We start from the raw sequence: 11,819 nt of genomic DNA, 5'->3' as shown, positions 1-11,819 counted from the left end.
GTCTCCAAGGGTTCCCGTTATCAGACTTGCTTACTTGCTGTCTAGTAGGGCGTCTGATGGGCGTACTAGGACTTTGCGCGCGGGAACTAGTATTGTATTCAAGGTGATGGATTCAGTTTCTTTTTTTGGTAAAGATTTTCCTGCAGGCCTCTTGATCTCCAGTCCTCTGGCCTGCCGTGAGCCACACTGAGCATCACCGCCTCTCATGAGTGTCTGTTTCCTGCCTGTGCCATTGGCAGCAAGTATCACATATTCACATCCACACCAGCGACGTACAACGGCCATAAAACCTGGATCCAGCAGCAGGGGCCGGCGCCTATGATGCTATATTTAGTCCAGCGACGCTGCATGCTACCCGCATCCACATTTCGGTCTCGTATTTACTGCAGTTTTTCTTTTCCCATTTCCCTACACCACGTTATTAACATGTAGTCCTTGCATAATTTGCCGTGTGCCAAGGTGCTCAGGTGGCAGTCTAATCTACACCACGTACGTAACCTAGTAGTCCTTGGATAAGCTGGGGAGCTAGACGAGATAGTGGAGTCTGATGAGGTCGTACTCCCCCCACGCACCCAAAAAAGAAAAAGAAAGAGAAAAAAGCTGGCGAGAAGACAGCATGCATGCATGCAGATAGCGTACGTGATGAACAGTAAAGACACGCAGCTCACCTCAAGTCTCCAACTGCCAGTGCAGACACAGACGTCTGTTTCTCTTTGCAATGCAATTACCCAGAGCCCTTTCAGCCTCTCCAGAGACAAAAGCAGATTTTCTTTCCTCCCTCCCTCCCTCCCTCCATGGTAGCCAGGGTCTGCCGGCCGGGACCAAGCTAGAGCCGTAGGGCGCAGCAGCAGCATCTATCTACACACTGAGGTGAGGTGAGAAGCATCTCCGGTGGCAGGCAAGCGCCGATGGAATCGAGCACACACGCAGCGCGTATGGCACGGCGCTGCTGCCGCAAGCGGCTGCCGGCCGGGCGGGGCGCGCGCATGCCGCCGCGGCAGGGAAAGGGCCGGCCATGGAAACCCAAGCGGATCCCAGCGCAGATACGACCGATCTCCATGCCCATGCTCTGACAGTCTGACTCCTGCATCCGCGTACGTACGTAGCCTCCAGCTAATAAGAAAGCCTGCATGCCACTGCTCGGTCCCTCCCCATCCCATCCCATCCCATAGGTGCCTCAATTGATCCGCTTTCCTTCTTCTCACGGGCGTAGAGTCTCACGGGACGGGATCGATCGCTGGTGCAATTGATCATGGCATAGGCTTGGTGCAATCCTACGCCTAGTTCTGCGTGGGCGTGCGTGCGTGGTCGTCGAGGGAGGGAGATGGCCACCTGCAAACTGCAACTGATCATGGCGCCGAGATCGAGATGCTGCTGCCGAATCTGTCTGTGGCAGTGTGGATCAGGCCGTGCTGGCTGCCTGTCGCCCGGCTGCATGCAAAGCGGTGCATGCCGGTGTCACTGCCAGTGCTCACCAATGGCAGCCAGTGCGCTCTGAACCCTCTTCTGGACCAGCTTTTGCCCGTAGCAAGCTGCGACAAACGCAGGCGATCGGATCGATCCGGCCAGCGCGCAAAAGTAGTCTTGGCTACACTTTGCCATGGATCCTACCAGTACTACCAGCTATCATCATCGCCTAGGGCCTTGCGAACACCATCTTTGCAACACGGGAGCAAGTTTTGTATTGCTTCTGGTCGGTGTGCGTACCTGCCTTTCTGCATGTCCTTTTTTTTAGGGAAACTGCATGTACATTTTTGACAACGTTTCTTGAGCTGGACGACAATCATGGAGCTCCAAACAAAAGATGCACCAAGTAGATAAAAGAGGACTGGTGTTCGAAAAAAAAAGATTAAGGAGTACTACGATGAAAATGACACGCTCCAACACGTGTTTGAGAAAAATATTCTAGTCAGCTATTTTCTTTTCAAAAATATTAAACTAATTCCATACATTCTGACTAACGAACCTCGAATCGTTGATACCATCGTTCAATACAAAGGTCGTCATGCAGGACGGAACGTGCACTCCCCACTAACAATCCATCTGATCAGTTCTCTGATTTAGCATCTCACCACGTCTTACCAGGGGATAAGCTGAAGAACACCCACATATCACATAAATATGATTAGCTTGTCGATCATAGACAACCTAGCTGCCCTCCTAATGACTTGGGGCCTTGGGGGGGCGTGTTGCTACTACCGGTGAAGGGAGTGATGGAGCTCCTCACAATGGAAGCAGTCAAGTGGCATACGGAGGGGGCGGTAATCGACCGCGCTCTTCGTTTGGTGGTGGCTGGCAACACAGTGCCGTGTTTGATGCTATGGAGCCCTGGATTTTGATGTGCCCTATGTGGTGCTCACCCAGATGAGGGAAGCTGCTGGTCCGTTCCGTCACCCCTACCCGCTCCTTGCCACCTCCCTAGCGCATAATTGGTTGGGTGGCAATGGGCGTTCGTCCGGGCTCGCAGAAGGTGTAAGTGGTTAGCAAACAATACAATTTGTTTCGCTTGGATCTGGGATGGCTGCGTTCATTACCAACATCTACTTCTCTTGTTACCGTCGATAGCGGCGGAGCATACCTATAATGGAAGGTTCGATTGATGGCTCTTCTCTGAGAATTATTTTTCAGCCCAAGCAGGCTAGTCATTGCCGGAGAATTTCGGAGGACCCGAATATGGCAACACAATCTGGACTTCAATACTAACAAACATGCCCATGCGTTGCAATAGGAGGAAAAAACGAATGCTCCTAGCATAATAAGCACGACTCAAGACCCCTCCATAGGCCCACCTCATCTATTTTAACATAGGTCACATCAGTGTCGTCACTTATCCTCCGAAATTCTCCGCCGCGGCTAGTATTTGATAAGATGATGGGTGTGTGCATTTTAGGATGCAGAGGCCGAGAAGCATAATGTTACTTGTTGATTTTTTTGCAATTAATTAAAAAGACTAGGCAAAAATAAGATTAGTTCACCCTTGATAAAAAAGATGAATTGAGCTAAATTTGGATGGAGCGGTACGGTCATACGTCTTCTTATAGAGTGTGGAAGTGAACATTCGTTTGATTGCTCAATCCACCTTTTGCTGCCGCTGTCTCGACCGGCAGGGTCCTGATATGATCTCGCTGCCCTCTCGTCGCGTTCATCCCCATGCCTGTAGAAGCCCAGCCCGAGCTCGAGGACCCAGTCAGGGTCATGCTCGAGCTCTCCACCCACGAAGCAGAGGTCGCCCGCTGCAAAGAGGAGCGCCTTGCCAAGCGCTTCGGTCCCACAACCACCAACGATGAGGAGAGCGGCTCCCACTCATCGCTCGAAGGAGGAGCAAGGCGACGACGACTTCACCTTCCTCAACGAGCTATCGGACGAGGCCAAGTAGATGGCCGCGCCGACAGAGTAGTGTAGTTGCAGCTAAAGGAATGTCAAATAGCGACACTGCATATTCTAAAATTGTTGCTTAATCATGTCTCAAATAGCAGAATATACGTAATGCGATGAATTTTGGTCCCTAAGATAGTTGTTAATTAAGTTATTGTGTTCATACATGTGTTTCGTTAGATTAAATGTCGCTTAAATCGCCCCTACAAATTTGAAGCAAATTGAAAAAGGAGTTATGAAGGCTGTTGTTTGGTGTTTGCGCACAAACCAACGGGACTCCAAAACATTTGTCTTTTTTTGTAAACAGACACAAAATATTTGCATTATCTAAGTTTGAAGGAGATATTACCCTGTTAATTAATGAAAAGACGAACAAAAACCGTCACAAACGCCCCGATAACCAGGCCACACAGGCCAACCTGCCTACCCACATGAAGCCCACACACGCCGAAGAGAAGAGGAGACCACCGTGGAAGTTACCATTGGGCGTCATCGTCATCACTTCTCCACGAGTCAGCGACTCCAAGTTCACCTTATGTGTGCTCCATATGTGAAGCATCATCGTGGGAGGCTGGTCGCTCCTTCAAACCATTATGGACCGGAACTCTAATTTTTGATGACTCTACTGGAGTTGCTCTAATGCCGCAATGCAGGAATGGTGGTGGTATGGTGCATAGCCTAGCCTTTGATTAATTACTTCCAGTAGACTCCAGTAGGATTTTCGAATTCTGCGTGGACATGGACGCGTGGTCCTCGAGAGAGATCGCCACCTGCAAACTGCAGCTGATGATGGCAGCGATCGATCGAGATGATGGCAAATCTGTGGCAGTGGATCAGGCTGTGCTGGCCGGCTGCATGCAAAGCAGTGCCAGTCCTCACCCCAGTTCCCTTAACCCTCTCATCATGTACCCTCATGGCTTGTGGGCCGATGCAAAGCAAGCTGCGAGAAACGCAGGCGATCGATCAGGTCGAACCGTCCGGCCAGTGTGTGTGCAAAAGTGGCTTTGGCTACGCTTTCTTTCCCTGGATCCCATGTACCAGTATCATCCACGAAATCAGTTACTTGTACAGTAATCATGAATGCCCACAGTTCCATCTGACCTAGGATTTTGATCCCGACATTTCATGGGTTTCCACATCGAAAATAACCAAAGACTAAAAGGAGTCAAACCTGTTGATTCAGGTGAGGTCTCTCCGAGCTTCTGATTCCTTTTCTACAAAACCTTTTCCACAAGAGATGCATTAAGATCCATATATAACTTGCCAAACTTAGAAGTAATTGTACAGATTAAACATCACAATCAGGATTTTAGAATACGAAACAGGGGAATAAGAGATAGAGTTTTTGAAGAATCTAATAGCAGTACCACACAACTGATGCTGCAAAATCCGAAACATCTTACTTCGCTAAAGCTCAGGTACATGGTCAAGGACAAGAAATCAATCAACAAAAAATCAGAAATGCTGATTCATGTCGTTAAAGAAATCTTGCTTGCTGATCACACGAGTGAGTTAATTAGTCAGTACCTTCGAAGCACTCGGTATCTACACTCTGAAATACGTCTATATTCATCCGTATGTAGTGTATATTAGAATATTTAAAAATACTTATATTTAGGAACGGAGGGAGTAGAAGGCAATTACTAATAAGATGACAGAACTTTCTTGCAACCTTTATCACAAATACATAGAAAAGGAGAAATTATGGAACAAAATGGTAACAAAAATATAGGAGTACCTAAACCAACGAAACAAGCTTATAGAAGACAATATTCATTAGGCGAGATTGGAAGTTTTTACACAAAAACACAAAAGTCAGATCTTTTGAAAGGAAATACTAACTAAATATACGAGGGTGTCAAGTAAAGAAGAAAGCTATTCATCCAGCGTATCAAAAAAGGAACCTACAATATTGACACAAACTACTAATACCATAGAATGATATATGATCATTAGGTGAAATTCAGAATCTTCCTGTAGTTTCTTTTCCTACATTGAACCAGATATCGGCACCAGAAACACAAATCATGATCCCAAGAGGCCAACAAAGAGATCACAGGGGATGTTGCGCTAGAATCATACCTTTCATGGGACAAAAACTCGACGCATAGTCCGTGTATCCGTTGTTCACCCTCTCCACCGTAGTCGCTCGTCATCCTGCAACAATGGCCACATATGGCGAGATGAGATAGAAAATGGTAACATCCCTTAATAACCAAATAAGTGTTTCTATCAAAGCTATCCAGTTATATGAGAGGAAAAGGAGGTCAAAGTGAACTACTGAATCAATTTTATCAAATACAAACCTGAACTTGAAGTACTTAACTAAATATTATATAACTCTGAAAAATCATTGGCAAGTATTATAAAGGCACAAAAAAACAACAATAGACTCAATAGCATAAATTCAGATGGAAAAGAAGAGAAGATATGCAATTGGTGATCATTGTACTATTGTCATTCAACCGACAATTTAAAGTATACAATTTCAGGTATGCACATTCCCTCTATGTATGCCATATGCATTTCAACAGGCTAGAAAAATATCGAGGAAGCCACATAATGGAACTCAACTGGCTTATACATAAAGCGGCAAGCCAAGTCTCCGAGCTCAGCTTTCTCTCCCACTGGGTGGAGGCAACCTGAGCTACGTAGTTTCAGAGTATAAACTCCATATATACAATATTTTCAATGCGAAAATAAAGATAAGTTGTGCATGTTCAGTTTATTTCACTCTTCTTTATACAGGCAATTCAGTGCAACAAAAAGGAGCCTGCATTGTAAAAATTCTCACAGATTTTTTTTCAGAACAGCAGCAATGTTACAATCATATAAGCTCTCAAAGTACCACACGTACGTTGAAATTAAAGAGACCATAATTCTGTTCTACTCGGCGTTGAACCACCTCTCCCCAGGAGAAACAGAACACACTATTCCGCAGAGTAAAATTCTCAGGTACTGAGTTCAGTTCAGAACTTTGCCTGGAGATTCACGCTCAGTCTGGTTGTTTTTTGTTTGTCGGCACCTGACCGTTCTGTCCGCCCGTTAACTTGTGGGTTGTCATGTCACTATCTCTCCCTGGCATTAATTTTGAATCCCCTTTCTTTTCCCTCGTCGTCAGATAAACAACAGGAACAAAACCAGCTAGCTGAAACTTAAGAAGAGAAGTAGTTCCTTAATGGACATCGAAAACTTCATGCAAAATGAAGAAGAGGCAGGAGCGGAAGGGAACTTAATGAACACTGAAAGCATGACCAAACCTCAGCTAGGAATGCACTTCTCCGCAACTTCATGTTGTTAGCTTACCGAACATATTATCTGTTGTGTGGGTTGCAGATGTCCCATAATGAAGAAGAGACTTCTTGTTCAAGCACCTGCAAATTAGTATTAGTAACTTTCAGTACTTTTTGTTCGCAGCAACAATTTTTTCTAGTAATTTTTGTATTTACCTTTTCCAATTCAATGTTGTCAAATAGATCTACATCCAATGGGCATTCTGTTGCTGGTTTACTCCTTATCACAACTTGTTGTTCCTGCAAGAAGAAACACACCTCAATTACTTGATAATATATACTCTTTTGCTAGTTTACTCTATTTTTTTTGCCATGCCTACTGTCATGTTATCTTCAGTATTTCTATTTGGTGTTGTCTGATCATTTCTTCATGCTGCAGTGTTCATCTGGCCGTCATCATTTTGTATGTGTGACTCTAACCCTGAATAATGTTCCTACTAGAAACAAAGGAAAATCAATGTATAAGTACACTTTTTTTACCAGGATATCCTACTCCAATTTGCATCATGTTTTGATTTTCTCTCACCTTTTACATCATTTGTGCTTGAAGTAGCTATGTGAATGAGTATGTTCCACGCTTTAAAAATAATATGTTAGATATATCACTATTGAAGCTGGTTTTCCTTTTTTCAGGAGAAGTAGCACAATCATTGGCCGTACATGATGAAGAAGATTTGATATCCTGTAGGTACACACCCTCTCTCTGCATACTTGCTTCACTTGCATGTAGTTGTACATTTTATATTCCAGAATCAGTCATCAATGTTTTGTAATTGGATTTTAACGATCCTTGCATTCAGCAGCGCTGTTGTAGCAAATTCAACCTAACAATCGACGGCTTGTTTTACAGTGATGTCAACCACAACTTACAATGTATGAAAATGTGGTTCTTTTCTGTTTTTATGTAACAGTAAGTCAGTAATTTAAATTCTGAAAAATTAGTTTACAGTGGATGTCAACCACAATTTACACTTTTAAAGTGTAGTGAACTATGGATTTATTGTTCTATGTCACAGTAATTTAAATTCTGAAAAGTTACTTTTAAAGTGGATGTCTACCACAATGTATAGTGTTTTACAGTATGTTGAACCACAATTTACAGTTTTTTAAGCTATGGATTTTCTGTTTTATTTCACAGTAGTTTAAATTCTGAAAAGTTTATTTTGCAGTGGTTGTGAACCACAAATTAAATTTGAAAAGATAGTTTTACAATGTATTACAGTTTTGGATTTTTCTCTTTTATGTGTCAAAGTAACTTAATTCTGAAAGCCTGCTTTTACAGTAACGGCAACCACAAATTACAATGTGTTACAGTATGAATTTTTCCCATTAATGTCAGATAAATTGTATGCCTCCTTAGAAAAGCACCATATTCAAATATTTATCCAACGAATTTCTAAAATATGTAGGTTGTGACTTGGAAGTAATACCTGTAAATTCACTTTATCAAGAACCAGAAGGGAGCAGCAAGTCCAAAAACTGTCATGTAATCTGCAATACCAAGAGGACAGTTAGAAGGTGTGCATTATCTTCACCGGATCATCACTGATGTGAAGGTACTCATATGGAGATAAAATGAAAATGCATACCCTTCCTGATTTCAAGGGTTCCTTCCTCCATGTCAATGTTGCCATTTGCAACAACCATGTTTCTGAAATTTAGAAGAAGCCTGTAATACTATCTTTTCAAATCAAAGAAATCCCTAGATGTACACTTGGTTCCCACAATACCTGCAAATAGAAGGAACACAAATGAGGGATGGAGATGCATAAATAGCAAGATCAGGACAAGATTACTGCATGATGATCTTGGGAGCTTGGAGGGAGAGAGGCTGACCGGCTAGATCTAGGACTCCGCCGGTGGGACGGCAGAAGATGCACTATCGTAGTGCAAGGTCCTGAGCCGCGACTCTTCCTCCTCGATGCCGGCTGCTCACACAACCCAGCTGCCGCCACGCCGACCGGGACAGTCCAACCCATCCTCTGTCGTGTCGTCGTCGTCTGCGCCGCTAGTCCTGTGTGGGCAGCCCTTTTGCTGCCACTTCCTTTGGACCGCTTCGTGCAATGGAGAGGAGCAGAGGATGGGAGAGGTGGAGCCATGCCCGGCCGTCTTTCTTGCTGGCCGCCTGGTGCGGCTGCTACTCGCCTCCTCCCGTCGGTGAAGAGGATAAGGCCGGCGGCTGCGCACAAAGAAGCTGGGGGAATGATCCGGTGCCATCACGGAAGGAGAGAAGGTGAATTGGAAGGGAGACTGGGAGGGGTTGTGGGCTGCGGCGGCGGTGCAGTGGGGCTGGGAACCCTAGAGCGAGGGGGAGAGGAAACGAGAGAGAGGGATGACGCGTGCGTGAAAAAAAAAATCTGCGAAGCCCTTTCGCGTGAGCGCGCGGGTCCAGCGCCGACGTGGCTAGCGCGGGCGTTCGCCCTTGATGCATAGCTGAATGTGTTTAATGGGGCTTTGCAAACAGAATATGCTGCACCCCAGTTGATCGTCTTTGAAACCATCACGATCAGGAGAGCATGCTTTCTTCCGATTCTTGTGCATGTTTCATTTTTGGCAACGTCTCTTCTTTTTTTTGAGTGATCCCCATTATATTGATCTACAAGTGTGATGGAGTATCTTTGGCTTTCATAAGCAAGTAAAAAAAAATTTAGAAAAGGAGGAAGACCCCCGGCCTCTGCATCTGGGTGAGGCATACAGCCACTTTATTAATTATTCTTAAAAGACCTTACAAAGAAATATAGCAGTAAGTCTGAAGCCACCGTCTAGGCAACATCTGTTGCTACTCCTATTCATTTGATGAAGGGATGCTGATAGTCTGGGCCTAACACCAAACAGACCTCGCAGCCAAACCTAACATCTAAGACCTGAGTTCCCATCTAGGACGCCTGCCGGGTATGGGTCATCCACCGGTCCGGCACACTCCTCAACCAGGACGCCTGCCGGGTATGAGGCCGCCGCAGCCACCTGCCACCAATCCATCTTCAGAGATGTACTGTTGCATCTACCTTGCCCGGTCTAGCTGCCGTCGACGCCACCACGACGCCAGACAACGCCACCATCCTGCGCTCGTCCATCAACACACGCCCAGCAGCGAGACCCCGCTGCTCCATGCCGCTGAGACCCGCCCTTGTCGACGTATCATATGCAACGCCGCTCCTCCTTCACGAACACCACCTTCTACCACTGGTCCTATCCCCTCCACTTGTAGATCCTCTGCACTCCCAACCGAGCCCCAATGCCCCTGACGACACCTCCAGGAAGGTCACGATGCAAAAAGCGTCGCTGCCGCCAGATCCGAAAAGGACTGAAGGTTTTCACCCGGCCGGGGATCGGGGTGGGTAGATTGGGCCCTCAACTGCGCCTTCATGAAGGAAAGCGGCGCCCATGAGCGTCGCCGCCGCCGGGCCGGCTAGACTAGCCAAGGTTTCCCCCGGACCCAAAGTACACCACCAGGGCTCACCACCACCGGAGCCTGCAGCCGCAAACCACCAGGACGACGACAGAGGCAGCAGGAGAAAGGAGAACCTCCAGATCTGACGCAATGGAGAACCACGCCATGGCCTGACTCCACCAGCGACCGCCACCCGCGCGGCCGAGTACTCTGGCCAGCGTCGCCTGCAGACGTCTCCAGCCGCCGGACGACGCCGCCTCGCCGATAGGGCCGCCGCCCAAGGATCCGTAGGCCACCGACGCGATACTCCAGCCCGCAGGCCGATAAGCAAGCAATGAAGCTGTAAAGAAAAGAAAAGAAAAGCAAAAGATGCACCCGCAAAGATACGATGATAGAGGACGGTAGGCAAATCTGGTATGTATGTCTGCAGCATTGATCGATCTGAAGAGGAGTAGCCATATCTTTCTGGGTGATGTCTGCCGGAAAATACCCTAAAGATTTCAGATCGGAATTGGTAGCAACACACATTGAGAAATGATAATATCCATGTTTTGTCTTTGTTTCAAACCATGAGAAAGGCAATGAGAAGAGGTAATAGCACCCCGGGTACCCTAACTTGCACAGAATATGACAATTTGGTCTCAAACTTGCAAAATTTGACTCCACCATATCCCAACTTGCACCTCATGTGATGATTTAGTCCCAGGCCAATCGCAGCTCGCCAATTGACAGCCAGGTGGCTGGCCCGGTCAGTGCACGCACTTTTGCACAAAACCCCCTATCGTTTCCTTTAATCAACCCGCACTCACCTCCACCTGAATTTGCCATGGCATTGATCAATCAAAACTGTCTTTGCCGTGGTGGGCGGAGCAAATCATTCTTGCATGCATGCATTCACGCTGACCACTGACGGCTCGAGTGCGCGCGCCAACACAAGCTAGCTAGCTAGCTATAGCTGGAGTACTCCGGTATGATGACCGCGTAATTTCGATCGCCGATGAAATGCACGTACGTGCACGCCATGCATTGATGCTAAGTCTGGGAAGAAGACTCGAGCTAGATCTCGAGCGTACGCAACCAACTTCCGTGTAAACAACTTCATTACCGAATCGTTCGATCAAAAAATTACTCCCTCCGTTTTTATTAACTTCACGTATTAGCTTTGACTGAAGTTAAACTTTATCAAATTTAACCAAGTTGAAAGTAACATATTTATGTGATGCGAAAATATATCTAACGATTAATCCAATGATATTTTTTTAGGTTCAATGATATATATATTTGAAGGTATATATGTTAATATATTTTTCCACAAACTTGTTGAAAGTATATAAAGTTTGAATTTAGACAAACCTAATATGCGGAGTAAATAAAAATGGCAGGCGTAGGAAGAAAACACGGGAATATGATGCATGTCACGCAGCGTAATTTTCCTATTGCATCTTAAAAAGTACATTAGAGTTAATAGAGAAAAAAATATACTCCGCTGAAAACTTTTATAAGACATTTTAAGTCACAATTTGAAGCATAGGAATGCCGTTCTCAGTTATATAATTTTTTGTCAGGTGTAGCTCATATTTTATTAGATAAATTTATGATTATTATTTTTGCGATGGTGGTGGGTGGTGGTGTGTGTGTGTGTGGGGGGGGGGGGGGGGGGAGGGGGGGCTTCTAAACCAGAAGAGAAGAAGTAATAAACAAATCTAAGATTTTGGACCGTCATAAGTTCACTTAGGCTAGGTGAGTATTTTCTATAACTA

At 45.7% G+C, this 11,819-nt stretch overlaps 1 long non-coding RNA gene across 3 annotated transcripts; it reads right to left on the bottom strand.

Annotated features, from left to right (window-relative positions):
* Positions 1–1,921: 1,921 nt before the first annotated feature.
* Positions 1,922–8,997, bottom strand: LOC147992045 (uncharacterized). Of its 3 annotated transcripts, none has more exons than XR_015607888.1 (8): positions 8,505–8,997; positions 8,258–8,398; positions 8,099–8,159; positions 6,825–6,908; positions 6,636–6,749; positions 6,233–6,529; positions 5,458–5,532; positions 1,922–4,598 (listed from the first exon to the last, which is right to left on the bottom strand). It is a non-coding gene; the product is annotated as an uncharacterized LOC147992045 (long non-coding RNA). The 3 variants fall into 3 exon arrangements; XR_015607887.1 differs by having other exon boundaries at positions 6,233–6,523; XR_015607885.1 differs by having other exon boundaries at positions 6,233–6,749.
* Positions 8,998–11,819: the final 2,822 nt, after the last annotated feature.

The sequence above is a fragment of the Triticum urartu genome, chromosome 1A, assembly GCF_056163025.1.
Source record: "Triticum urartu cultivar PI428250 chromosome 1A, HENAU_Tu73, whole genome shotgun sequence".
Lineage (NCBI taxonomy): Eukaryota > Viridiplantae > Streptophyta > Magnoliopsida > Poales > Poaceae > Triticum > Triticum urartu.
This window is presented reverse-complemented; position numbering and strand designations above follow the sequence as displayed.